Source organism: Ceratotherium simum, chromosome 8 (assembly GCF_057802395.1).
Source record: "Ceratotherium simum simum isolate JZ-2026a chromosome 8, ASM5780239v1, whole genome shotgun sequence".
NCBI classification, from domain to species: Eukaryota; Metazoa; Chordata; class Mammalia; order Perissodactyla; family Rhinocerotidae; genus Ceratotherium; species Ceratotherium simum.
The window spans coordinates 28,219,381-28,245,949 of NC_141907.1; the positions used below are offsets into that span (position 1 = coordinate 28,219,381).

General features: G+C 35.2%; 1 long non-coding RNA gene across 1 annotated transcript in view; it reads right to left on the reverse strand.

Moving 5' to 3' along the window:
* The window catches only part of LOC147916418 (uncharacterized), a 36,840-nt gene extending 12,002 nt beyond the window's left edge, over nt 1-24,838 (reverse strand). The window contains exons 1-3 of the long non-coding RNA XR_015552984.1: nt 24,772-24,838; nt 3,634-3,702; nt 1,485-1,584 (exon numbers count right to left, since the gene is read on the reverse strand). This is a non-coding gene — a long non-coding RNA (uncharacterized LOC147916418). The remainder of the gene's footprint in view (nt 1-1,484; nt 1,585-3,633; nt 3,703-24,771) is intronic.
* Between the last annotated feature and the right edge of the window lie 1,731 nt (nt 24,839-26,569).

Consider the following 26,569-nt stretch of genomic DNA (forward strand, 5'->3'; position numbering starts at 1 on the left):
GTCTCTGACAGTATAGAAGTGCAGTGCTCAGAACAGAAAGGCCAGCCAAAGCAGTTTAAAAGCATTAGAATGCCAAATTTCCTGCCCCATTCTCTTCAGCTACACGACTGATCTTCTCCACTTTGAAGGAGACTGAACACTCATCTTTCAGAGAGGATAAATTAGAGACATTTTGTTTTGGGAACACTAGAAACACCTGAGTTTGGGGGAATCATATTGATAACAGAAACTAAGTAAGAAGTTGAAAGACAAGCAATGCATTCAAAACTCAAAAGGGAAATTATTTCCAACCTAAAACATATACCCATGTAGGCTATCAATGAAATACAGGCAGAATAAAGGCATTTTCAGACATGTAAGATATCAAAACATTTTCTGTTTTCAGGAAGTTACAGGAGAATATGTGCAACAAAATGAGAAAATATAAAAGGAAGCCACATGGGTTATAGAATCAGGGGATGAAATATAAGAGACAAACAGAAGCAATCCCCAAGTTGATGGTAAAGGGAGTTAGGAGAATGAGAACTGTGAAACAAACCTAGAGAGCAACCTGTCCAACAGGTCAGAAGTTTCTAGATATATCTACAAGGTTATAGAGGTAGTAATTCTTGATTTTTGAATATGTTGTTTATAGTTACATTGAACTAATTTGTGTTACTTGTGGAAGAAAAGAAACGTTCTCTTAATGTAGTACATGCCTCTGCTGTAAACTTTCATAATATAGAGAATATGTGTATAATCATAAATTACGTATAGCTATTTTTGTGGAAATGGGTGAGTAGAAGTATGTTGAATAATGATGGGAGTGGAATAAGGGTTGTGAAGGAGTGCTAAATCATTGTTTTTACAGTTATAAAAGTGAAAAAATAATAATCATGTTATTCTACAATAGAGACATAACATACAAGAAAAAACCTAAAAACTGTTCAAAGTGGCTGCTTCTGGAGAGCAGGAAATGGGGAGGATCACAGGAGATTGCTTTTTCCCATTAAATCTTTGTAGAATTATTTGATTCTTTAAATTGTATGCATCTATAATGTTGTTAAAAATGTATCCTACATTTTTTTAAGAAAGGAAAAGAAAAACAGGGCATAAAGATATGTAACGGACTGGTCAAGGGCTGTGTTTCTAGGCAGACACAGGGTTTATGAAAAGAATAATGAGGACAAAACCTAGGAAGACAGTTTGGGGCCTTCTTGTGTGAAATGCGTGTCGATGTTAGAAAAGTTGGTTTTAAATTCCACAGGCAATGGGTATCATTGAAGGACTTTACGTGGAATATATTTTAACTTCCCAGGCCTCCCATACTGCACTCCCTGAAGAGATGGAGCACTGTTCTCTCATGACAGCTAGTACTGATTAAGCAGGCATGATTTTCTGTTCATATATTAAGATCTTTCTGGTTACTAGTAATTTTAGGGGATGAGGGATAGGGGGAGTAAAACAATATTATAAAAGAATATTATATTGACCAAAATATTTACCTTAGAGCTTTGGAGATTTTTTTGTGAAGCCCCACATACCCTTGTGCCGTGGTGTCTCCATTCAATTCTTTAGTCTTTGATTATGCAAGTGCTTAAAGTACTGTAAGTACAGAATCAATTATCAGTCTTTGTTAACTCGAATGTGTTCTGCAAATTACAGCTGCCTACTTAAATTAAACCCCCTCTCTGGACCTGCAAAAAAAATGGCTGAATGATGCCCTGAATATTCTCTTTAACAAGAGGTTCTCAAACATTAAAGCACATAAGAATCAATTGGGGATCTTATTTAAAATGCAAATTGCAGAGTCCCATCTCAAGAGATTCTGATTCAGTAATTCTGCCCCCATAACTCAGGAATCAATCGGTATCTCGCTCATTCCCTCTCTCAACAAGCCACTATATTTTTTCAGGTGGATTGAAGACAACATGTTTTGGGAACAAACAAACAAACGAACTGGATCTCTGTTATGCTTTTGTACTTTTTTTGGCAGCTGCATTGTCTCTGGCAAATTCTTTATTCTCTTGCAGTGATAATACGAGGAATATTATGAACATCTTTTGGCAGATAGATACTCTAATTTGATTCTGAACTAAAGCTGGATACCCTATTGAGGAGAACAATGTCTAAAATAACATTTTATGTGTTATACTGTTAAACAACCCCAAAGAAGCAGCAGCAAATGGACCACACAGTTCAATGACTCCCTGCCCAATATCATCTGGGTTACAATTACACGTCAATGTCCTTTCTTTGAAGACAAACCCATAAAATAGGTATAGAATTTCTCAGCAGAGCTAGGTTCTGAAACATCCTAAACCATAGTATTCCTTCATATTATAAAATCCTTACCGTATAATTCAATTAGAGAATTTATAATTTATGTGATTATTTGTATAGTTTGAACAATCTCAATAATCCCACCACCGTCAAAGAAAAATTTCATAAGAACAGGATCTTTCCCTCACACAAAATAACTGACACTTGCAAAGATAATATTAGACTCTTTGAGACATTTTTAGCAGAAAATTAAACTTGAGAAGAGATTAAGAGAATGTAGGAAACGAATCTACAGGGAGCAAAAATAAAAGGGTTTGAAAAGTGCTTCTTTGCAAATACGATGAGACATTTCCTTAATTAAAAAAAAGCCAAAAAAAAAGACAGTCATCAAACAATGTAGAGTACTCTAGATAATTTTAGGTCAGCTAATTAGTTTGCTGTAGTAACTTCTTAGCAAATTTCAGTCCCACCGTGGCTTTATTTCTTACCAGTTGACCAACTAGTATCCCAGAAATGACCCACAAGGTAGTGCATAACTGTGGGAAATCTGTCTATAATTTCTCTTTGTAGTCATGTGGCTAACTGAGCAAAGGAGATGTGGCTAGTCCAAACTGAGATGTGCTCCAAGTATATAATACACACAAGCTTTGGAAGACTAATTAAAAAAAAAAAAGAATATGCAGCATGTCATTAATCATTTTTAATACATGCTGTAAAGATAATATTTGTGGATATATTGGATTAAGTAAAATACATTTTTAAAATTTTTTGTGTGTGTGTGAGGAAGATAACCCTGAGCTAACATCCGTTGCCATCCCTCCTCTTTTTGCTGGGGAAGACTGGCCCCGGGCTAACATCTGTGCCCATCTTCCTCTACTCGATGGGACACCGCCACAGCATGGCTTGATAAGCGGTGAGTCTGTGTGCGCCCAGGATCCCAACCCACAAACCCCCGGCCACTGAAGTGGGGCACACAAACTTAACCACTATGCCACTGGGCCGGCCCCTTTAAAATTATTTTATTCTGTTTCTTTTATTTTTTTTAAATATGGCCACTAGACAACATAAAGTTCCATATGTGGCTTGCATTACATTTCTATTGAGCAGTGACTCTATAAGAATCATGCAGAAATTAGTCCCCTTTATGTTAACTTGAAATGATAGTAACAGCACCTCCAGTCATGTTTCTTCCTTCGTCCTATCCTTTTATCCCTGATCACGAGGTTTTTAAAAGAAGACAGAAGCTGCAGGAGAGACGCAGGTAGCAGCAGCTACTTCCTGTGAGTCTATTTGGCTCCTTTGCTATGGGTCAGTCCCCTGCTCTGCCCTTGCCCTTGAGAGCTGGCCTCTTCTTTGCCTTAGAAGCGATACCTCTGTCCTGGTTTCTGTCCTTGAAACGACTGTTCTTGCTGGATGTTCTGCAACAACTGCTTCTGCAAACTTCAAGAAAAAAAATTTGATAAACTCAAGTTTTACTTTTTACCCTGAGCAAACTTCAAATAAAAAGGCAAGAAAAATATCAGCTATTCTTAATCATAATTGCAACAAATCGATATTTAGTTTGCATCTCTTTATTTGTCTAATATATCAGTGTACCAGTTTATTAACTGAATTAGCAGAATATCTGGAACTCCTAATTACAGGGATAAGGAGTGTGAAAGACTGAGAAGAGACTTTTTTTTCCTTAGGAAGAAATAATTTACTAAGCAAATTAATAATACAAAAGTTTTTCAGAGCTAATTACAATTCTTTCTTAGTTGATCATTAAAGTAGTTTCCCTTGGCTAGGCAATATTTTGTTAACCTAGTTTAGCCATAGTGTGCAGTAATAAAACTGAATTTTTAAAAATATGGCCTATTATTCTGTCACTGTTTTTCTACTCTGGATGAACCTTGCTAAAATTATAAAAAATAAATTAGAATTTAAAAAATTACCTGACTTTTTGCAAAATGCTATTTCTTTTTAAAACAACTCAGAATAAAATTGCAAGTTGCAAGTTTTGTGGAGTACTTAAAAATTTGAATGTCTTGTCCTGGGGTATAGCCTCAGGTTTGAGCAAAATGTGACTTCAAGATACATACCTGGTCTGAATAATTAAGATTTAAATGTAGTTTTACCTAAACAGATAATGTAAAGAAATGGAACTCTGGCCTAACATGCATTTTCCTAGATCTTCTTTTCAGCTATAATCCAGACCTATCTGCAAAACATATATAAAAATATGAAGTCATCACATTTCAATGCACACAATAATTTCTTTTCTGCCATCATAGTTGCTGATCCTGCAACAATCTTGGCAGCCAGAAAGAATCTTGCTAGAGTCTTCCAAAAGTGTGCAGAATACAGTGATTTGATAATAAAGAGCTACAGAGAAGCATACGAAACCGATCTGAGCATGAAATTCCTGACATGACTCAAGTCAGGCTGTTAATTTAGCAGTGAAGGCTGGCCTGGAGCTGAAGGAAGATGCTGTCACGCCAGGTGGTGTATGCAAGGCAGGCTGCCACTGGGGGTGGCACAATTTCCAGTGCACTGTGTTACAAGGGCATGTGAACTTGTCAAACCAATTATTGTAGAGCTCGGCAGCACCATGATCAAAGTCCTGAGGGTGGTGGCACTCTGAGCCTGAGGAGTCAGTCCATTCAGAGTTGGAAAGCTCTCTATTGCAAATCTGGAAAATAGGATTCAGTCCCCAAGGAGAACCGGCTGGCAAATACCGAGCAGGCAAGTTTTTGAGTCCTGACAATGTTCACAATTGTCCGTTCCTTAGCCACTGACTTGGCTTGATCAAACTTTAGTCAGGCCTCTCTTCTCACAGGCCTCTAAACTTTGGCTAACCTCCAAACGTTGGCTTTGAAGCAAGCCTAAGGTGCAGCACATGCTCATTCCAAGGATGGGCTGAGCACAGAGACATTGCCTGTTGAGCTGCCGCAGTCAGGCTGTCTGCTGGCCCGTGCCCACTTGCCCAATTTCCTCTCAAAGTTCCTGGTATCCCTGTTCATCCTTCCCTATAGAGGAAAAGTCTTTCTGGTTTTTTTTTGAGATGCTTGCAGATGCTGAGATTGTAGCGTTCTCCCCATTGCAATAGTCTTTTGGAAGAAAGCCTCTCCTTACCTTAGTCTAGATTTATTTCTCTTTGACGGTGCCAACGATGGGTCTGCCTCATCTTTCCTTCTCCCTACTCTTGTGTCGCTTGCCTGCTTGTGCTATTCCGTAGCCACTCTAAATGAGTGGCAAATCCAGGAATAAAATGATTTCTCTTAGATCTGGCCTATTATTGCACATTCCGTAACTCTGCCTGGAAAGCTCTCAAATTCATATCTCCTTTTTTCCTAGAAAATTCATCCTACACCAAATCTCAGCTTATATACTCCAGAAAGAGTCCTCTGATGCATGAGATTGAATTAGATATCCCGTTTGTTGTTTTCATTGTTACCAAAGCTTTGTATGCGTAGCCCTACTGTGGTTCTTTCCACACTGCAATACAAATGCCTGTTTCCTTCCGTCTGCCCTCCTCATCTCCTTAAGGGCCAGGTCATTGGCTTGTTCATCATTATCTCCCAGCACCTAGCACAGAGCATACAGCAGAGTAGTTGCTCATCCATATTTGCTTAACAAATTACCAAATAAATAATATAATGAATGCCTAGGACCCCCCATTCACTAGGGAACAGGCATGTCCATTAACCAAAGCAGAAGACAAATTGTATATGAAAAACTTGTTTTTCAGTGGCCAGGGAATGCCCCCAAAATAACCCAGTGCAGTGCTTAAAGGTCCACAGCAACAAGACTGTGTTGAGATAAACCCTATAATGTGATTTGCTGAGGCCATGTGAGCAGTCACTGCCCAGGTTAATCCCGGCTTAGAAACTAAGCAGAGCTTTAATTCCGCAAGTCAGGGTGGTAATAGGAGATGAGCAAGTCAGAGGAAGGCACAGAGACCAGAAAGTTCAGTCCTGCTTACATTCATTAGCGACTTAACATTGTGTTTCATGCCGCTTTCACCAACCTGAATCCCACTCTAATGCTCTTTGATGCCTGTTCATTTTAATTTTCTGTTTCCTTCTCTCTAGTTTTCCATTTACCTTTGATCGATTCAAAAATTTGTGAACAGTTCTCAATCCTTATGGTATTTATTTTTTCCTACTTCAATGGAATCCTCAGACCGTGCCTTCGTCTGTTCTAAATTAGTTTAACAGAGAGCTAGTGCTGGGAAACATTCTGAAATTTTAACCTCCTGAATAAAAACTTATAATCTTTTAATGGACTTCACCACCCAAAAGACTGCTTTTATTACAATATCAAAATAATGCAGATTGCAAAGCTACATAATGGTAAGATTGGCAAAAGGTTTTGGATGAGTTCTTTAAGCTGATTAAACTGGGCCACCTGTCTTACCAAGTTCATTAACATCGGTGTGTGTTTCATCTATTTAGTCAGCTAACAATTGCCTCATTTAATTGCCTCAGTACGTGATTCTTCTGACGAGGACAAATAGGATATGATTTCAGAAAGGAAAAAAATCTCAAAAGGTTTGTTTATTTCATTGAAAAATAATACGTATAAAGCATTAATATAATGACCTTTAAAAGTTTTTTCAAAAGAATGACTGTAGATATGTGCTCACTGTTATATTTAATGAACTGTAATTTATTTTGTGGAAATTAACATTAAAATATTATTAAAAAATAAATCCAAACTATAGAGCAATAATGAAATTCTAAGAGAGAGTGTAATTTTAAAATAGACTTATGAATATTGTCAGAAGTTAAATTCTTACCATGAGCTTTGTTTTGTTCTAACAGGCTTTTGCTATATTTTTGTTGTTGTTACTGTTATCTTGGGAAAAAACAATCTTCTCACAAAGAAATGTGATTATTTGTGTTTAGTATGAAATATTTTTATGATCTGGGTTTACCATAATGCATCATGTTATAAACACTAATTATTGGTATTATTAATATTTTTTTCTTTCTTTCCTCTTAACCTATATATCAGCCTATTGGTTCACAAACTGGCCCCCATACGTGCAGGGCAAGGAGAGACCGAAGAAAGAGGCACATCACTTCAGATGGTAGGTGTCAGGTTGAACAAGCAAGAGAACTTACATCCAAGGCTTGTCTTGGATGGCCACAAGATGAGTAGATCTCCGTCCCTGCCCGCCAGAATCTTAAAAGTTTACATAGACCGCTTAACTGGGTTCAGTCACATTTACCATCTAGATGGTCTGAACAACACATTACTGTCTCAATGCTGTGTCCTTGGGGCAGCTTCTAGTGTGGGAAAGGCATGTGGAGTGCACATTTCAAGGACAAGGGAGGGGATGAGGAGCCTCCAATTGCCGGGGTCCAACTCTAGGGTCAGCTGGTGGTCACATCCTCTCAATTACCTTGTCCAATACAGTCATGTCCAGATTTTATTTAAAAAAAAAAATCCTGCATAATATCTGCTTTGCTCGTTTGAAAATACCTCAAAGTAAAATAGTGTGTGATGGGATGTGGAGGGGATAAAAAAACATACACAGTTCTGTCTAATTCTTTCCTTAGCTTGTGTCTGGCAGTCAAAGCTAATCTTCAAGCACAACCTGGGCTAGATGATGAGAACTAGTGTGCCAAGGGAAGTACTGCAGGGGAGGGGTAAGGGGGATACTGCTGAAGAGAGATAAGCACTATTGACCGTGCTTTCTACTCTGTTGCTCATTACTCTAGCAAGAACAAAACAGAAGGATGATGTAGTCTCTGTCCCTTATTATATTTATTTAACCAATGCATACTGAGTTCCAAATGTAGAGGAAGCATAGGTTTAAGCACTAGGAATATACCAAAAAAAAAAAAAAAAGAAAAATCACTCTGTCTCATAAAGATTAGATTTTCCCATCAGCACAACTAAAGCTTTTTTAAGCAGCATTTCTCCCTAATCTAGCCCCAAAGCTGGACTCTGATGGAAACAGTGAATACATAGCTTCACTCCATGAGCCATTATAAGTTTGCGTTGTGGTTCTACATCATGATGAGCAGTTCCTCCATGGCCAATTAGCATATTTTATATATCTATAATATATTATGAACATTCATGCTACATATTCTCTCTTTATAATTCCAAATTATACATTATGGTAAAATGACCTGATTTCTAGTCATATTTCTAGCAGTTGCTATAAGCTGCTTGATGTCATTGCTTTTTAATTCCTGCATCTATAAAATGTGAATGCTAATACAGTAAAATTCAACTTTTACTGAGTGGGTCAAGATGAAGATGATTCTATAAAAATGGATCTTCCCCAGGGGTAACGATATATATGAGCCATTTAACCTAATAATTGTATAGGAGAGGAAGTGGGGAAAGTTAGTCCTCCATTCTACTTTAACAATGAGGGGGACAATACGTATGCGTATTTTTCTTATTTATTTTACCTTTTATGAATGAATTATCATGCAAAACAACTCAATTAAAAATAAGTACATTAAAGGTCCATAGTACTCTTAAGTTTTCTGTCTTATCAAATGTATTGTCAAGCTGTTATTTCCATTATGAGAGCTGACAGACGTATAAGGACAAGTCCTAGTCTTTCTCCCGTCTCTTCCTCTTTCCTCCACTGATATTCTGCTTTCTATTAATACTGCAGTCTCTTGAGAAACATCAGGCTTACTGAGCCAAGTTTCATGAGACATCTGTTGAAAGGTTTCTCCCTCACATCTCTCAGAAAGGGAAAAAGCCCACAGATCATATTCTGTTGTGATTCAACTGTATCTGACACATGGAAAGATTTAAAAATATTAGTTTTTAAAATGAATAAAAAAATCAAATTAATGAATATATAAAGAGGCCTTTCTGTAGAAGAATATTCTTTTATCAAAGTCAAGGCTAATGCATCTTCAGTTTTAATTGATGACCTACCCAAGAAGAAGATGTTTTTCACTCGGGTCTCTAATCAAAATTGATTTCCTAAATTTGCTGAAACACCAAGATTTTTGAGGAAGCCTGCTTTCTTTGGATTCTGGACCTAGCGTTTAATGGGAAACTGAAAAGTAGGAAGAGGAAAACAGACCAGATTGCCATGACAGAGTTGGCATGTTAGGATATAAAGAACACCATACACACACACAAACACACACAATCAGAAAGTCATTATGTGGAGATCAAGAAGAGAAGGTCATTCTAAGCATGCTGGTGAATATCGATAGTAAAGAAAAGTAATCTGATGACAGAACTGACAATTCAGGTAAAAAAAGTGAATATGCGTATGCTTCTGTAATGCATATGCAAGTGACAGATATAAAAATACCTACAAAATTAGAAAGGTAAATGAGATATTGGTCTTCAGCTCTTCTGCTAAGGGAAGGGAGAGACCTTAAGCATGCTGAAATATTAGAAATTCAGTGGTCTTAATTGCTTCTTGTGATAATAAAGCTTACTTTATAAACATTTGTATGTGGATAAGTGACTTGGAAATAAGGTATTTTCATAATTTATTCCAGTTGGTTTCTTAGATCTACCATTTAGATATGGGCAGTGTAAACACAATAAAATTTGATTTGAAGATTCTGTTGAAATTCTGGTCATGAAGAGGTAAAAAGTTACAGCTTGCAATATCACAATTTATTCTATGAGTAATTATCACAATGAATATATGTGAGTAGAGCTAGTGCTAATAAGAACTTGTATTTATTACTCTTTGATAACGTTATAGATGTCATCTCTAAAGCTATATTGGGTGTCCTATAAAATACAAAATATTTATCCATTCGTAAAGTAAGAGATTGACTAAGGAACATTTTGTTGTCTTAATTTTTGTTTTTGGTGTTTAAATAGTTGTCCAGGGCACTACATCAGGAAAGGAAAATTTGGCTTTGAATAAACTATAACGCAAAATATTTAAATATTAACATGCTTAAAATTGTGTTAGCAGAATCTTAGATGTACTTTGATTTTAGTTTCTATAAAAATGTCAACTTAAGGTTAGTTAATATTTCTGTTGAGTTTTTAAAAATGAATTTTTTTAGTACTGTCTCTACTGTGTTTAGATAACTAAAGGAAAAAAACTACTCTTGTGTTTCAAAACTTGGATTAAAGGAAGAAAATCCAGAACTGTTTAGAATTGTTTCCTCCTGCTTGATTCACATGTATGTGTGTGTTTTGGGTGTCGTTCTATAAGGTTATAAGCACTTTTCAAGAAGGAAGTTTGTCTTCATTCCTCATGGACTTAATGAAGAACCTAGGACTGATCTGTTTCCATTGCAATCATTTAACCAACATAGATGCACTGGACTTTTCAAAAAACCCTGAGCTTTTTGTTCAAAACTGTGGACATTGTGAGAAAGTGTAGTACAGTTGTAAATAAATTTTATCAAAGCAAGTCACACAGTTCATTTCAAGGATGAGCTCTTAAGATTATACTTTTTATTTTTTTATTTTTTTGTGAGGAAGATCGGCCCTGAGCTAACATCAGCCAATCCTCCTCTCTTTGCTGAGGAAGACTGTCCCTGGGCTAACATCCGTGCCCATCTTCCTCTACTTTATATGGGACGCCGCTACAGCATGGCCCGACAAGCGGTGCTCCAGTGCGTCCCTGGGATCCGAACTGGCGACCCCTGGGCTGCTGCAGTGGAGCACGTGCACTTAACCACTTGCGCCACTGGGCCGGCCCCAAGATTATACTTTTTAGAGGGGTGGGTGGCAATCTGATCTATTTTAGTCTTCCTACTTTTCAATTTCCCCTTAAATGCTAGGTCAAGAATCCAAAGAGAGCAGCCTTCCTCAATCAAGAAAGCCTACTTAATCCCATGCATACATTCATTCCTATACAACATTAAAAAATTGAAATCTAACTTCTTGTTATACATAAATACATATGAATGTATGTATGTGCATATATGTATATATACATGCATATACATGCATTATATGTGTACATGCATATATACATATATATTAAACCTATGTATATGTTAAATATTACTCTTTGTTTTCTTTAAGATGTGCTTTTCCTTTATTTTAATGAAAGAACAATTTCAAGTAGTCCAAAATACTCATTTTTATAACTTCGTTGAAATTCTACTGTTTCTTATTACTCTCATTTCTCTATGCCAAAGAACATTTTTAATTAAGGTTATATGCATCCAGAGTCATTAATAATCTGCAGATTAATTGCCATCACATGATTGTAAGATGGCTACTTTGGAAAGGTTATAAATTATGTTTAAATTCTAAATGGTAGGCCATTCAAACTGAATAAAAAAACAGTGGGAGCTGATTAGCTGAGAAAATGGAGGGAATGTGAAGGCAAGAAAATAAACAGTTAAAAAAGCAATGTTATTTAAAGGATGCTAGGTTAATTATTCCATTTTACCTATTTTGGTGAACTTATAATTATGAAAAACTTACTAGATATAAAAGTAATGAGTCAACTCAGTTGTCTTTAGAAATGTCTATATATGTGCATAGAGGTACCGTCGTGGTGTTTTATTCTAATTTTTTCGTGAAGTCTTATAGCTTACAAACTATGTTACTATCTTAAATTTAAGAATCAATGACAGTCATGCTCCACAGCTGCAAAATGACGTTTTGGTCAACGATGGACCACATATATGATGGCGGCCCCACAAGATTAGTATCATATAGCTTAGGTGTGTACTAGGCTATATCATCTAGGTTTAAGTACCCTCTATGATGTTTTGCACAATGATGAAATTGCCTAACGATGCATTTCTCAGAACATAGTCTCTTCATTATACAAGAAATAGATGTAATTTCATATTTTTTATACCATGTGTGAATAACAGAAAATAGTCAGCATTTGTTAATTAATTAGAGTCTCTTCATAAATCATAACTTGTTAAATCAAGCTTCTCTAAATGTTACCTTCTTTTTCTACCAGGTACACAATGTTAATTTTGCAATTTTGTTATAAACAATCTGTTTTAACACTTCTAGTACTAACTTCCATATTCTAAGATCAGCTTTATTTGAATACTATTAGTATGCATATCTGAAATTTGCTACTTGTGAGCCTTGATCAGAAGATCTGGTCTCTACATGGTCATAGAAGTTATACATAGAATTTCAGAGCAATGGTGACTGGATATGTTTTCTTTTTTGTATGTCCTTCTATTTCCATATAACTTCTAATTAAAGAAAAAGAATGTGATTATATACAAGCATAAAATAAAAACACAGAGCAGAAATATTTCACCTAAGAAGGCTAAAGCATCTTATCTACAAAGTTTATAAGGAACAGTGTTAAGGATAGGAATTAATATTAAGGTGCAAGTAACTAAGTCAGTTAAATGTAAAGTTCTATTTTATATACAAATACACACCGAGGGAACAAAGGGGTGTATAGATTAAAAGCACTAAAATAAAATAGGCCATTTTTTATTTTTTTGAATAATTGTAACAGAATGACATATTGACGTTATAGTTTTATTGGGATATATTTTTCTTACCATAAAATTTACCTGATAAAGGGTGCAGACAGATGAATGGCTTTTAGTATATTCACAGAAATGTGCCACTATCACCACAATCTAATTTTAGAATATTTCAACTCCCTCAGAAGAAATCTTATACATATTAGCGGTGATTCCCCATTCTCATTCTCCACTCCAACACCTCCTCCCACCCACCACCAGCTCCAGGCAAACACTAATGGACTTTTTATCTCTATGCATTTACCTATCCTGGAAATTTCACACCAATGGCATAACACAGTATGTGATCATTTGTGATTAGCTTCTTTCACTTAGTAGAATGTTTTCAAGGTTCATCTATGAAGTAGCTTTTATTGATACTTTACTCTTTTTTATGGCCAAATAAAATTCTCTTATATGCATATACTAAATTTTGTTTATCCATTGATCAGTTGATAGACATTTAGATTGTCTCTATTTTTGTCTATTTTGAATAATGCTGTTATAAATATCTGTGTACAAGTTTTTGAGTAGACATATGTTTTTACGTCTCTTGGGTACATACCTAGTAACTGAATTGCTGGGTCATATAGTAACCCCATGTTTAGCATTTTGAGGAACTGTTGAACTGTTTCGCAAAGTGTCTAAACCATTTTAAATTCCCAATAGTAATTTATAAGGTCACCAATAATTTATAAGGTTTCCCAAACTTGTTATTGTCTGTATTTTTTATTATAACCCTCCTAGTGAGTGTAGTATCTCATTGTGGTTTAGATTTGCATTTATCTGACTAATGATGTTGAACATCTGTTCATGCGCTTATTGGCCATTTATATATATATAATATATATATAATATATCTTCTCTGGAGAAAAATTCTATTTAAATAATTTCCTCATTTTTTAGTTGGGTTATTTGTCTTTCTTTGTTGTGTTGTCAGTGTTTTTTGTAAATTCTCAATATAAGTCCTTTGTTAGATAGATGATTTGCAAATATTTTCTCCTACTCTGTGGAATTTTTTTCACTTTTTTGATGGTGGCATTTTGTGCACTAAAGTTTTCAACTTCTGCGAAGTCCAAATTATCTATTTTTTCATTGCTTGTTGTTTTGGTATCATATCCAAGAAACAATTGCCTAACCCAAGGTCAGGAAGACATATTCCTATGGTTTCTTCTAGATATTTCATTGTTTTAGCACTTATATTTAGGCTTATGATCCATTTTGAGTTAATTTTTGTGGATAATGTAAAGAAGGAGTCCAACTCTATTGTTTTGCTTGTCTCAGCACTATTTGTTAATGAGACTGCTCCTTCCTCATTGAATAGTCTTGGTGCCCTTACTGAAAGTCAACTCACCATAAATGTGAAGGTTAATTTCTTGACTCTCAATTCTAATCCATTTACCTGGTTAATTTCTTGACTCTCAATTCTAATCCATTTACCTATGTGTTCATCTTTACACAAGTACTACACTGTCTTGATTATTGTATCTGTGTAGTAAGATCTGGAATCAGGAACTGTGAGTCTTTCAATTTCCTTCTTCCTTTTCAAGATTGTTTTGGCTATTCTGGATCCAGAATGACATTTTAATTATAATTCTGTTACTGAATATCTGCATATTCTTTATTAAGGACTATACTTTCTTGATCCTCATTTTCGTCATCAATAAAAATGGGAAAATATGTACTCTGGCTGCATCACAGAACATATGTGGCGATTAACTGAAATAAGGTAGGTGAAAGAAATTTTGAAATCATAGAGTACTAGATAAATATAATTGGTTTTGGCTAATATTGCTAATAATGATATATCACCATTTTTCCAAAATCTTCTAGAGCTATTATCAAATGAATGTAAACAAAAGAAAAGGCATTGAAAAATAATTGCCAAGAAGGAAGACCACATACTATTATACCAAACGAATTTCTTAATCTTTCCAGATTTTGAAGTTACCTATAAGAATATCCCACGAACTTACTGGAGGAAAATAAAATCCAGGGATATAATATATGTCATATTAAATTTTCATTATATGGAAAACAGGATTTTTTCCAAAGTAGGCAAGTAACTATCATGTGTCTGCTAACTATAATAAAACTTAGAGTGATGATCACCAATATTTTTAGGTTTTCTCACAAATTAATTGGTTATCATTTGGTTGATTCAAGTCATTGCTACTATTTACCTCTAATTTTCAGATATAGTTACATGATAGATTCAGTGAACATTTACAGATCCAGACCACATGTCTTTTCTGAAATCTGATAAATTCTCAGTTATAACAAAACAAGCTATGCACATCTACAAATAGAAGTCCATTCAGAAGGCATTGATAGAAAAATGTATCCATTGCTGACATATCAAGTCTGAGTGTCATTGCAATCAATTTCTGTGATATATACAAACACAAATATCATCACCTCTGCATCAATTTGAATGTAAAAAGTATAGTATGAATATCAGTACCAATAAAAATGTCAGTAATATTGTACTATTATTATGTACCAAGACTAGGAACATGTTTTATTATCCTCAACCACCATATGAACGGACAACATGATTATCTTCACTTTAAATATTAGAAAGCCTGAAGTTTAGAGAATATATATTATTCATCTGAAATTCACCTGACTCTAAAGTGAAGGCACTTTATTGTTATGCCAAGCCTTGTTTTAAAAGTGATAAAATAACATTTCCTAATTAATTTCCCTTTTCTCTAGACATAAATTTGTCTCCTTTATCAACCCCACCATCAGTTTTCTCCTGGACTCTGCTACCACATTTAACTATCTTATCTCTTTTGTCAATACAAAGTTTCTGTTTACAATAATATATAGCAAACTCTAATATGTAGTAAACTCTATTCTAATTCCTTGAAATCTTAGTTTGTCACATCTCTACATAAGGAGCAATCAAGAGGGTCATTTCTTAATTATGAAACCAAATGGAAATTTTTCCAGGTTCCTAAGCTTTGGTATCTTTATGCATGTGCCAGAGCTGTATATTGTAAATTTGGTTAGCCTGGAACTCTGTTTCCCGGAATTCTCCTCCCTGAATAGTTCCTGGTGAACATTAGTCTACAGAGATACTTGTAAGAGACTTGGAAAATAGAAATGAAGCAGTAGCCATTGCCTCATAAAGGTGTAGACAGATAGTTGTAAACAGATAGACAGAGAGCACATCCACTCCACATCCAGCTCTTCTCCTGATTGCTGACCCTAATGACTGACAGTGGCTCCAACCAAGCACTGGACTCTGGACCCATGGACTGCTCCTAAAGATTTATCTAGAAGGTTTGTGGCTCCACTTTTGTGGTGGTCATAGTTGGCTTCTCAGAATGAGTGCTTGGTGATTCTTTTAATCCTCCAACTTCCCTTCCGGGGCATTGCTTCTCCCTCTCTCATGATTGTGCACGATCTAATTCCTATTTTTTTTTAAAAAAAAATAGTCAGCCTGGTGGCGTAGTGGTTAAGTTCGGGAGCTCCACTTCAGCAGCCCAGGGTTCGCAGGTTCAGATCCCAGGCACAGACCTGCACATCAGTTGTCACGCCATATGCTGCGGCAGGCGTCCCGCATATAAGGTAGAGGAGGATGGGCGCGGATGCTAGCCCAAGCCCAATCTTTAAAAAAAAAAAAGAGAGAGAGAGCAAAAAATCCCTTACGAAATTACTCATAGAGGTTCTGCTTCCTTAATCGAGCCCTTTGACATACAGCATTTGACAGTGTTAACTGTCAATCAATATGTTAATTAGATAATCTCTATCCTTGGCCTATGTAACACTAAACTGTACTGTTTTTCCTTTTTGATTTTTTTCTTTGGTATCCTCTTTAGCAAGTTTTACTCTCATTAATTGCCTATATCTCTTCCTCTTTATTCCCTCTGAGTGTAATGAATCTTTGGCTTGTTGTTCATCTTTATATTTTCTTCCTCAAAGAACTCATCGATTCCCCTGGTGTCAAGTTTCAACTTTGTGTTGATGATTTTCAAATCGAAATGAGCTCCAGTTTCATATTTCAAACTCTCTTCTAAACATTATCTCTTGGATGTCCCACAATTCTAACACAATACTATGAAAGGAAGCAAATTAGCGTCCTCTCTCCTTCATTAGCACAACACTCCTTCTACCTTTTTTTTTCAATTCAAGATGTCAACTGTATCCATCAATGTATTCCATTCATCGTCTACTCCCCTTGCTAAGAATACTATAATAAACTCATAGTTTCCTTGATTCTATTTCTTCCTTTTTCTAAGCAACTCTGTATAATTTTTTAGAATATGTTCCGATAAACAAAAATTTTTATTTTACATCCTTGCTCCGAAATCTTCTTTCTTAATATATTTTATACCTACAGCTTTCCAAGTTTATATAGCAGTACTCCCAAGCACGGATCTTAGACATGGACATTGCAATGTCCTTCCTGAACTTGACATTCATTCCTACCTTTCAATATTTATTCATGCTGCTTCCCTCTACCAAAATTCCTTTATTTTTCTCTATTAGTATTTCATTCTTTCTTCATTCACCACAATTTTTTCTACTATAGCTTTACCATTGCAGAATTTTTAAAAATATTTTATTTTCTTATTTTTTTCATATTTGACTATATTTAATTGGCAAATACTGCTTTTTGGTGTCGTTTAAAGAAGAGCTTATAGATTTTTCATTTCTGAGTGTTTTCAAATTTGAGAATGTTTGTCTTTTCATTTGAATGATAATTTTTAAGGCATAGCTTTCTTGGACTTTTTGTGTCTTTAGAAATTTGTTGTCTTTTCTATTGTTTTTTGTAATTGGGTTTCTACAAAGAAACCTAGAGAAATCAAGTGTCTAGCTTACTTTTTTTCTTTCTTTCTTTTTTCCCTCTGGATGTCTGTCAATTTTTTTGTTTGTGTTTGGTAAAATCTTAGCAATCATATATTCTGGTGTTTAGAACTTTGCTTTGAATTTCGGAAATGCAGGAAGAGCTCTCTATTGTCACCTACAGTACACTCTTCATTATATTATCAATGATTTGCTTTTGATTTTGAGGATTTGTTACATACTTTAGGCCAAGGAGATATTTATTTAGTTAGGACTGTGTGTATCCTGTTCCAACATGCATTTCATGTCTCTGGATTTATAATGTAAGTCAATGAATGGTACTGGAGCTTTGACTTACAGGAGAGTTGTCCCACTCATTCACTTTCCATGTTGCACCAGTTTCTTCCACACAGCTGTTTCTTCAACTGCCTGAGGATATCCATGAAGATTATTGATTTTCAGATTTGAGGCTCTTGATGAGAATTTTGTTCTACACACCAATGTAGCTTCTAGCTATGGGAATATGATTAGGGGCCTTTTCGCAGTGTTAATATTGTCCCATTTCATTTCTCTCTCTCTCTATCTCTCAGTTACCATCACTAGCTAAAGTTGATGTGACCCTTTCTTTGTTTAGGTACTAGTGGTGAAAAAACGTGTGTGTGTGCATGTGCACATGCACATGTGTGTATGTGTTTTAGTTCATTAAGTTTCAAATTAGTGCAATTTGATTCTGTAGTTTTCTTCTTTTATCTTAAATAAGAATATTCATACATAATGTTAATCATTATTGGCTGTATCTTAAAGTGTTTTCCAAGTATGCATGTGTATACAGTATTTTACTTAGCTCATTTGTTGATGCCAGTCATACACAACTACCTAAAGAGATGTAGCTGTTATACTTTAGGTTATCATGCAACATTTAATTGAGTTTGAAATGGTTTATTTTTTCTCTCAGAAGAGGCTATGTTATATTTTGGTAACAAGAAACACCAGAACCTCAGTGGTTTTACAACCAAAGTTTCTTTCTTGCTCATGCTATGCCATGTCAAGTTTGAGTGACTCTCCAGGAAAGCTGACTTCCATTTTACGGCAGCTCTGGACTGCTTTAACCTTGTGGCCACTTGCTATCAAGATGTTCTACCATGACCAGCACAAAAGGGAGAGAGGGAAGGCTGTAACTTGTAGGCAGATTCCATTGCCCAAAGGAAAATATGTGGCAATACTTACTTCCAGAGTATCGAAACATGTAATACTGCCTTGTGCCCAGGAGGAGAGGGGGATGTGAATTATTGGTGTGTGGCATTAAATACAGCATACACAAAATAACTAAATTTTAAAATGTATTCACATTATTTTCATCTTATAACTTGGACAACAAAGAAAATGCAATAGGATTATAAAACTTTTGAATATACACCATTACTCCAAAGACAGAGAATGAGGCCATTCAGACTTCTTTCCAATACATTTTCTTTGTAAACATGGAAGTTTAAAGTATTGACTTTATTATTTTGTTACCCCTAAAAATGATAACACATTGTTCTCAAATGAAAACTGACCAGAAGAAGTTACCTTATTAAAAAACTGACTAATATTGTTTCATTAAATATTTTCTCAAATTTGCTTTATTTAGGATAATGAAGGTCAATGGATGCTATAGATATAATTGTTTTTTCCAGTTTCGAAAAGTTAGCCTGCTCTTAGTTAATAAATCACAAAGGAAAGTATAAGGCATGTTTTAGAAAGTACTTAAGTGCTGAGCAAAACCTTAAAGATCTATAATTTGGCTGTCTATTAATTATAAAAGAAAAAACCTGAGAAAATCTGTCAAAATTATAAGTAAATTGAATAAAAAAAATAAACAGTAATTTGTCAAGGAGAAATGCATGTTTTATTAAAAAATTGTAAATTTGTGTATGTGTATGTCCTTTGGGTTTAATGACATGGTGCTCAAACATAAATTGATGGTTTAAGCACCACATTAAGAAAGAGACTAGAAGTAGAAAGATAAGAGGAAGAGGAGGGAAAAAAGAGAAGCGAAGATAATCTCTGAGGTTGCAGGGTATGCCAGATGTCATTTTCAGTGCTGTCTTTGAATACTATATCATGTTTGGTTTTCTTTGTTTTAGAAAATGTCATGTACCATGAGCTGCAGCTTTGCTCTGGTTTTACTGCCTGTCATAGTCACAGTTGACACAGCCAGTCTTTTTACCACCATTCTGAGTTCAACTATACTGCTGACTTCCTCACAGAGTGTGGAAAATTTATTGCAAGGCAAGGCACACTTTATGCTTACAGCTTTTGCAGCAATGCTGGTAATAATATACTGACATAACCCCAAGCAACTGCTATATGTGACAGAGGAGAGTAAATTCCTAAAGCACAATATATCCCATATTGTATGTGAGAATGGGGTTTCGTAAACAGCCCTCTATTGCTATTGTAAAATCCTCCTTTTGCAGCCATAATTTCCAATGCTTATATTATTTATCATTTATTCATTTTAACAAGGAATCAAACAAAAATTTTGTGTATGTATAATTTAGAATGTATATCCAGATGTTAAGACATAATTAGAGTAAAAAGGTCTTCCAAGGTGTGGGACTCACATGGTGAATGGAAATGTATATTTCAGTTTTCAATTTTAAGAAAAAAAACTTTTACTTTAATAGAAGGGAGTGAAACTTCTTTTTTAATTTTAATATTTTTGAGTCTTTTATTAACAAAGACAAAGGTAGTTTAAAGTTTCTTCCACATGCAGCAAGGGGTGGTATTCAAAAGTACAAGGTTTTCAATCAGACTCATGTTTAAATCCCATCTCTAAAATTTACTACCTGTATAACCTTGAGCCAGTTCCTCATTAGCTTTGTACTAAATTCTTTAATCAGTAAAATGGAAAAAATAATAATACCTATTCCCTAGAGTTGTGGCAAGAATTAAAAGAATTAATATGCATAAGATAATTGAATGCATGTCATGTAGTAAATGCCAACTAAGCTTAGCTATTATTATTAGAAGAGTTTGTCTAATCTCTTCTTTTAATGCCCTGTAAAGTCCAACCCTATATTTCCTATTCAAAGGCGTTTGAGTCAAAGTCCCTCATTCTGGCACTTATTCTCTGTGACTTGAAAACTATTAGTTCTTGACCATTAAAGAATTGAACTACTTTTGGGATGTTTGAGGTCAGTCCCAAACTCATCTGCTATGTTGTACTCCACCTCACTAAGAAAAGGAAAGCACCATCTCCGTTTCTTCCATTTACGATTCAGTATCTTAATCTCACCATCTGACTGTCATGATCTATTCAGCCCCGGCTCATCGACCACTGATGCTCATTCCTATCTCTTCTGCTATGACATCTGGAAACTTAATGACATTATTAATAAAGTAGTCTAAACCTTCAACAATTTTGCAGAAGGCATTCTCCACTTTATGGATGTAACTGAAACTTAATCACCTGAAAACTGACTATTCACATATCCCTCTTCTATGTTGGCTTCTCCTTCTCCAGCAGATCCTAACCTAAATTCACTCCTTAATCTGGCACATGGAGGTATCAGTGGTATGCTCCCTATCTTCCTCTCCAGCCTCATCCTTACCAAAACCTGCCTCATGAATTATGTGTTATCATCAAAACATGGCTTCAAGTTTTCCGCAGATGCTATCACTTCATTCAATTATTCACCCATCTATGCAGGACCTCATTCATCACACATTAGTTGAATATCCATGTTGTAGTTGGCAGTACGGAAGATGTCAGCTATTTTGCCATAAACAAAGACAGATTCTTACCCTGAACTCATGTTGCTCCTAAGGAGTGCTGTTTCAAACTTCAATTCCTTATGCTGTCTTCTTTCACAGAGAAAAATTATAAATGTCTTTCAAAATTTAGCTGAGAAAATAATTCAATCAGGAAACTTTTTCTCACACTTTTCTACCCATAACCTGTGATAGATACCCCTACTCTTTATGGGAAGACCATGTTCCCCTATATGCCTATTACTATATTTATCAAATTATATTGAATTATTTACTTCCAGAGTAAAGATTTCTTGCAGGTAAGGATCGTATTCATATTCATATTTCCAACTCTTAGCATAATGGGTGATATGCAGTAGAAACTCAATAATTGATTGAGACCAAATTGTATATATCACTTAAGGAGAGATCTAATGCTCCTTTTGTCATAAAGATCCATTTAGACTGAAGAATCTCATATTTGACTCCCTTCTGCATCTATCACACTGTCAAATTCTGTAGTTCTATACTCAATGAGTCTTGAATAAGTAAATATTAGTCTTATTTTTCAAGCACAATTAAAAGCTTATAACAGAAGATCAGTATAAGATAGAGATTTGTCATTATTTGGTATTCCCTAATGGCCTATATCCGTTCTGGAAACAAAATAGGTACTGCATAAATATTTGATATCTCTCTGTATAAAAATATAAAATGCAAGGCCTTACATCTGATGCTTTGCAAATTTCAAATTAAAAATATTTGAAGGTACTTTTATTAAAGATGACTATTGATAGCCATAAGGGAAACTGGCTTGTTTGACTAAGGTAAAATACAAAGTTAGGGTTCAGAGTGCCTAAAGTTTTTTCAATTTGACAATGTATGGTTCTGATCTAAAATTATCATCTGAAATCCGAAAATTAAAATAAAATCATGGTTTAATTTAGAGTTAAATCTTATTCTGATATGGAACAACATGCTAATTTGTCTTTGAGATTCCTATGTAAGTGATAGCTATGTTAGGGTCTTTCTATAATGTTATGTTACCATTTCTTTTAATTATAAATCTTTATTTTCAAAATTTATGAAAGCTATAGTTTCTGTCCTTTGGTGAAATATGTGCCTACAGTGTTTTCTTGACAAACAAATGGTTTTATAGTGAGAGGTTCACTGTAGTGTGTCTTTATATTTCACATCCGTTCATAAACATAGCCACTCTAGTAATAAAGAAGAGAGGATAGTGCTGAAGTTGACACAGGCAGGGTGAGCAAAAGATAGTTCGGGAGCTTATAAAGGGAAGCTATTTTAGGAGATGGTCACAAAATATGGAGAAAATTAGAATGATATAAAATGTTAATAGTTCTTTAATCGAATATGCGATTATATGATTATTTCCATTTGTTGACTCTTTTATTTGTCCAATCCATCAGAGAAGAAAAGTGCTTGGTTTTTTATTTAAACACACCACAAGAAGATCAGACCAAGAGGGCCTTACAGCTCCCCAAAGCTTGACTAAACTTTTGGCAGGATTTGTCTTGACTATCAGCCCCTGATCTTGCTTTTCATAGAGCAATTGCTTTAGAAAACTTGCGACTATAAATTCTTTCTCTGTCCTTTTGAGATGTAAATCTTCTGCAATCCATAAATGTCTTTCTCAAGGACCTGGGAAATGTAATTATCAAGAAAGACAGGGTATATATACAGATACTATCTGTATAGTATATACAGATGTCAAATTACAGTGTTGTACACCTGAAACTTATATAATGTTATAAACCAATTTTACTTCAATAAAAAGGAGAGAAAGACAGGGTCCCCATCTCCCAGGTTCTGTGGGATGGTAGGAGCCTAACTTCAAAAAGTGACAATCAGCAAACATAGATGGCCTAAGCACATTGACTACCCTCCACCTAATTATCCTTCAGTACACTTCCATTATCTCACTCCACATTTTAAAAATCACTCCAGGGCTGACCCAGGGGCATAGCAGCTAATTTTGCGTGCTCTGCTTTGGCGGCCCTGGGTTTGCCAGTTAAAATCCAGCACAGTTCATCAAGCCATGCTGAGGTGGCATCCCACATAGAGCAACTAGAAGGATGTACAACTATGACATAAAACTATCTACTGGGGCTTTGGGGAGAACAAAGGAAAAAAGGAGGAAGATTAGCAACAGATGTTACCTCAGGGCCAATCTTCCTCAAAATAAATAAATAAGTAAGTAAATTGCTTCAGTTCTTTAAAAAATTAAAATAAAATAAAAAATAAAAATCACTTCACCTTTTGTTCAGTGGAGATAGATTAAATCTCTCTCCCTGATTGTGATAGTCTTGAATAAGGTCTTCCTTGCCTGTTTAACTAGTCTGATGTAATCTTTCTTTTAGAGGTTTTAGGAGGCGCAGGAGTCCAAGAAATGTATAAAATTCTGTCACCATTCCTGCTCTTTTTCTCGCTTGTATTATCTTACTTTATATTTTCCTAATTTGGGATGATTAGTATTCATATTGTCTAATTTCAGTTTCAAGTAAAATATATGGAACAATTTTTTTTTTTACCTCATCATTATTTTAAACCAAGTTCTTTTTTTAAAAAAATTTTTTTTGATCTTTAAATAAGGTTATGGGAAGTGTAAGTTTATCAGGAAACACATATGAGTACCTGCCTGAAGGCAGTTTAAATGAGGAAAGCAATTTGAGTTCCTCAGACTTGACCTAAAATGTGTTGCATAAAATACAAAATAGTTAACCCACTTAGAAATGAACTCACTCAAATGCTGAATCTGAGAGGTCTGAGCCTGGAAGTGTACTTAAGGTGAGGCCTGGCCCCAGAGACAGATCTTGGACAGAGAGTTGCCAACCAAACCCAAGGTCTGCTCTAGGCTAAATTGTGAAGTGACAGAGGTAGACTTCAGGCTCTCTTATTTCAAAATTATTCCCTTACCTCCTCCTGTGATTCCTGACTGCAGCCTTTATGTCCGGATCTCTCACACAAATACCTTAACTGAACTTACCTCCTCATGAAGTCACCACTCTGTATTCACCAAGCCTCATTACTCTAGACCAAGACTTTCCTATTCTATATTCCATTCCTTCCTGATTCTGCTCACTGAGGTGTCAATCTGATGAGTTACATGAACAAGTGAGCAAATTAAGTTGCTGTTACTGGTACCGTATTTGTGTTTTAATAGGAACCTCTGGAGAGAGAGACTTAATCCTTAGGTAACCATACCTTACATATTGATTTTCTGAGTATCGTTAATAGTCCCAATTATGCCAGTATAATTATTCATAATATGCGTTTGTACTCTCAAAAATGCCCCAGTTTGGACATAAATGTAAATGGTCACCTTATGTACTCCAAAAAATATCTCTAATGATGGAAGTTTCAGATATAAAGGCAAATTGTTGTGAGAAGCAAGACTGCCAGATTCTGGAGCCTTAAAAATCATAACATGAGGCAAATTTTCTAGGGTTGCTCACATCTACATGATTTATGGTCCTGGTGAATCCAATATTTAGGCGGTTAATTGTCTTAAAGTTATCAGGCACTAGGCAGCATTACTTATTACCTGAGATGGCTGTCCAGGCAGCAGATTTGAGAGACTTGCCACGCATACTCAGAAATTCCAAATATGTTGAGGAAGATAAAAGTTAAAATCTGGACAAGCAAGCAGAAAAACTTCACTAAATAATAATTGTAATTTTATTTTTATAATTCCAGGCATTGTTCTAAATATGTTACTAATAGTAACTCATTTAATCACAGCAACAACTCTATGAGTTTGATACTACTATTCTACCCATTTTATAGGTGAGAAAACTGAAGCAAAGAGAGATTATATACTTACCCAAGTAATTGAGAAACAGTGAAACTGGACTACAAACAGATAATTTTTTTCTTCTAAATTTGCATGATCTAAAACATAATTCTGGACTTCCTCTCAGGAAAGGAAGAGGGAGATGGAGAAAGACAGAGAGAGGGAGAGGGAGAGAGAGAGAGACTCTTCTGCTGATTCAGATATTGGGCCTGTGCATGACTCTGCGTCTCCTGAAATCCATTTGGTTTATGTGCTGCCTCTCTTCCACCACTAAGATCTATCAGTCTATTCTACTCTTGAACTGTCTTCTCCCATACCCCACTCAACTCGAGTTTCCATCTTATCTTGTTCTCAGCCTTCAGAGAAGGATGTCAGACTGTCAATTCTTTCATGTTCTACTGTTGGATGAGACACACTGATTCAAGATCCTAAGGAGGAAGGAAGAGAGAGGAGGTCATCATAAGGCTATGGTCTCATAGAAGACTATTAGATGGTGATGAGTGCATGCCAGTTATCACTACTTCTATACATTATTTTAATAAGAATTTTGTCAGCTTCTCTGCTGTGAGTCGCATTTTCAAAGCCCTTTTCTATATATCTATCTTGAGAATCTGGAGGCTTTGGGGAAGGAATGATGTTTGCATGGGGCTGGGGGCTGGTATGTAAGAATCCATATGATGAGAGGCAAAGACACTCAGAGTAACCATTTGCCAAATGCAAACCATTAGAAACCACCTCACGAATTCAACTGTTTCTGTTGAGTCAAGATTTAGTAATCTGTATCTTCCTATAGAACGAGTGATCTTGTCTCATGTAGCCATTCCTCTTTGGTCCTTCTATTATATTTTTTAGTGTATATTAATAATCCATTCTATTAGTATACTACCAGGATATATCTGGATCTGTATAAGATAATGCAAATGCTGTATGAACAAACAAATGCAAATGTTCTATGAACAAACTGAAATCAAGGAAAATTCAAGGTACAATATTCCTAAGAACATATTTCTATAAATCACACATTAGTGGCCTATATTTCTCTAATTTGACATAGTTATAAAAATAGATATGTCACATCATTTATTGGCATCCTTGCTCTTTAATCTACCAAAACGCAAACTGTAAAGGCAGAGAATTTTTGCCCTCTTGCACCTAATTACATCTGACACCAAATTTCCAGCCAAATGAATCATCACTGGCACGGCATGTAACTGCTTCTAAAGTTGTCAGGTTCTCCAAGATGCCATGGGGCTGCCGAGAAAGTTTCAAGGCAAGGCCCATTAGAGGGAGGGTCACCTACTGAAGGATGAAAGTGATTTGAAGTCTCTCTATCTTAAAAAGTAGAAAAATGATGAGATCTAGAACAATGAGGTTAAAAATATAAATAGTCCAAGAAATCCATAAGGAAACAACATTAAGCCACAAGGAAAGGAATTATAAATATATAGACCAAAAACAAACATAAAAATCCTTTTGATGACATTTTTGACAACTTTCTATATTTTAAAAAATATTTGTGTTAAAAAAAATTAGACTGTAGAAATATAAT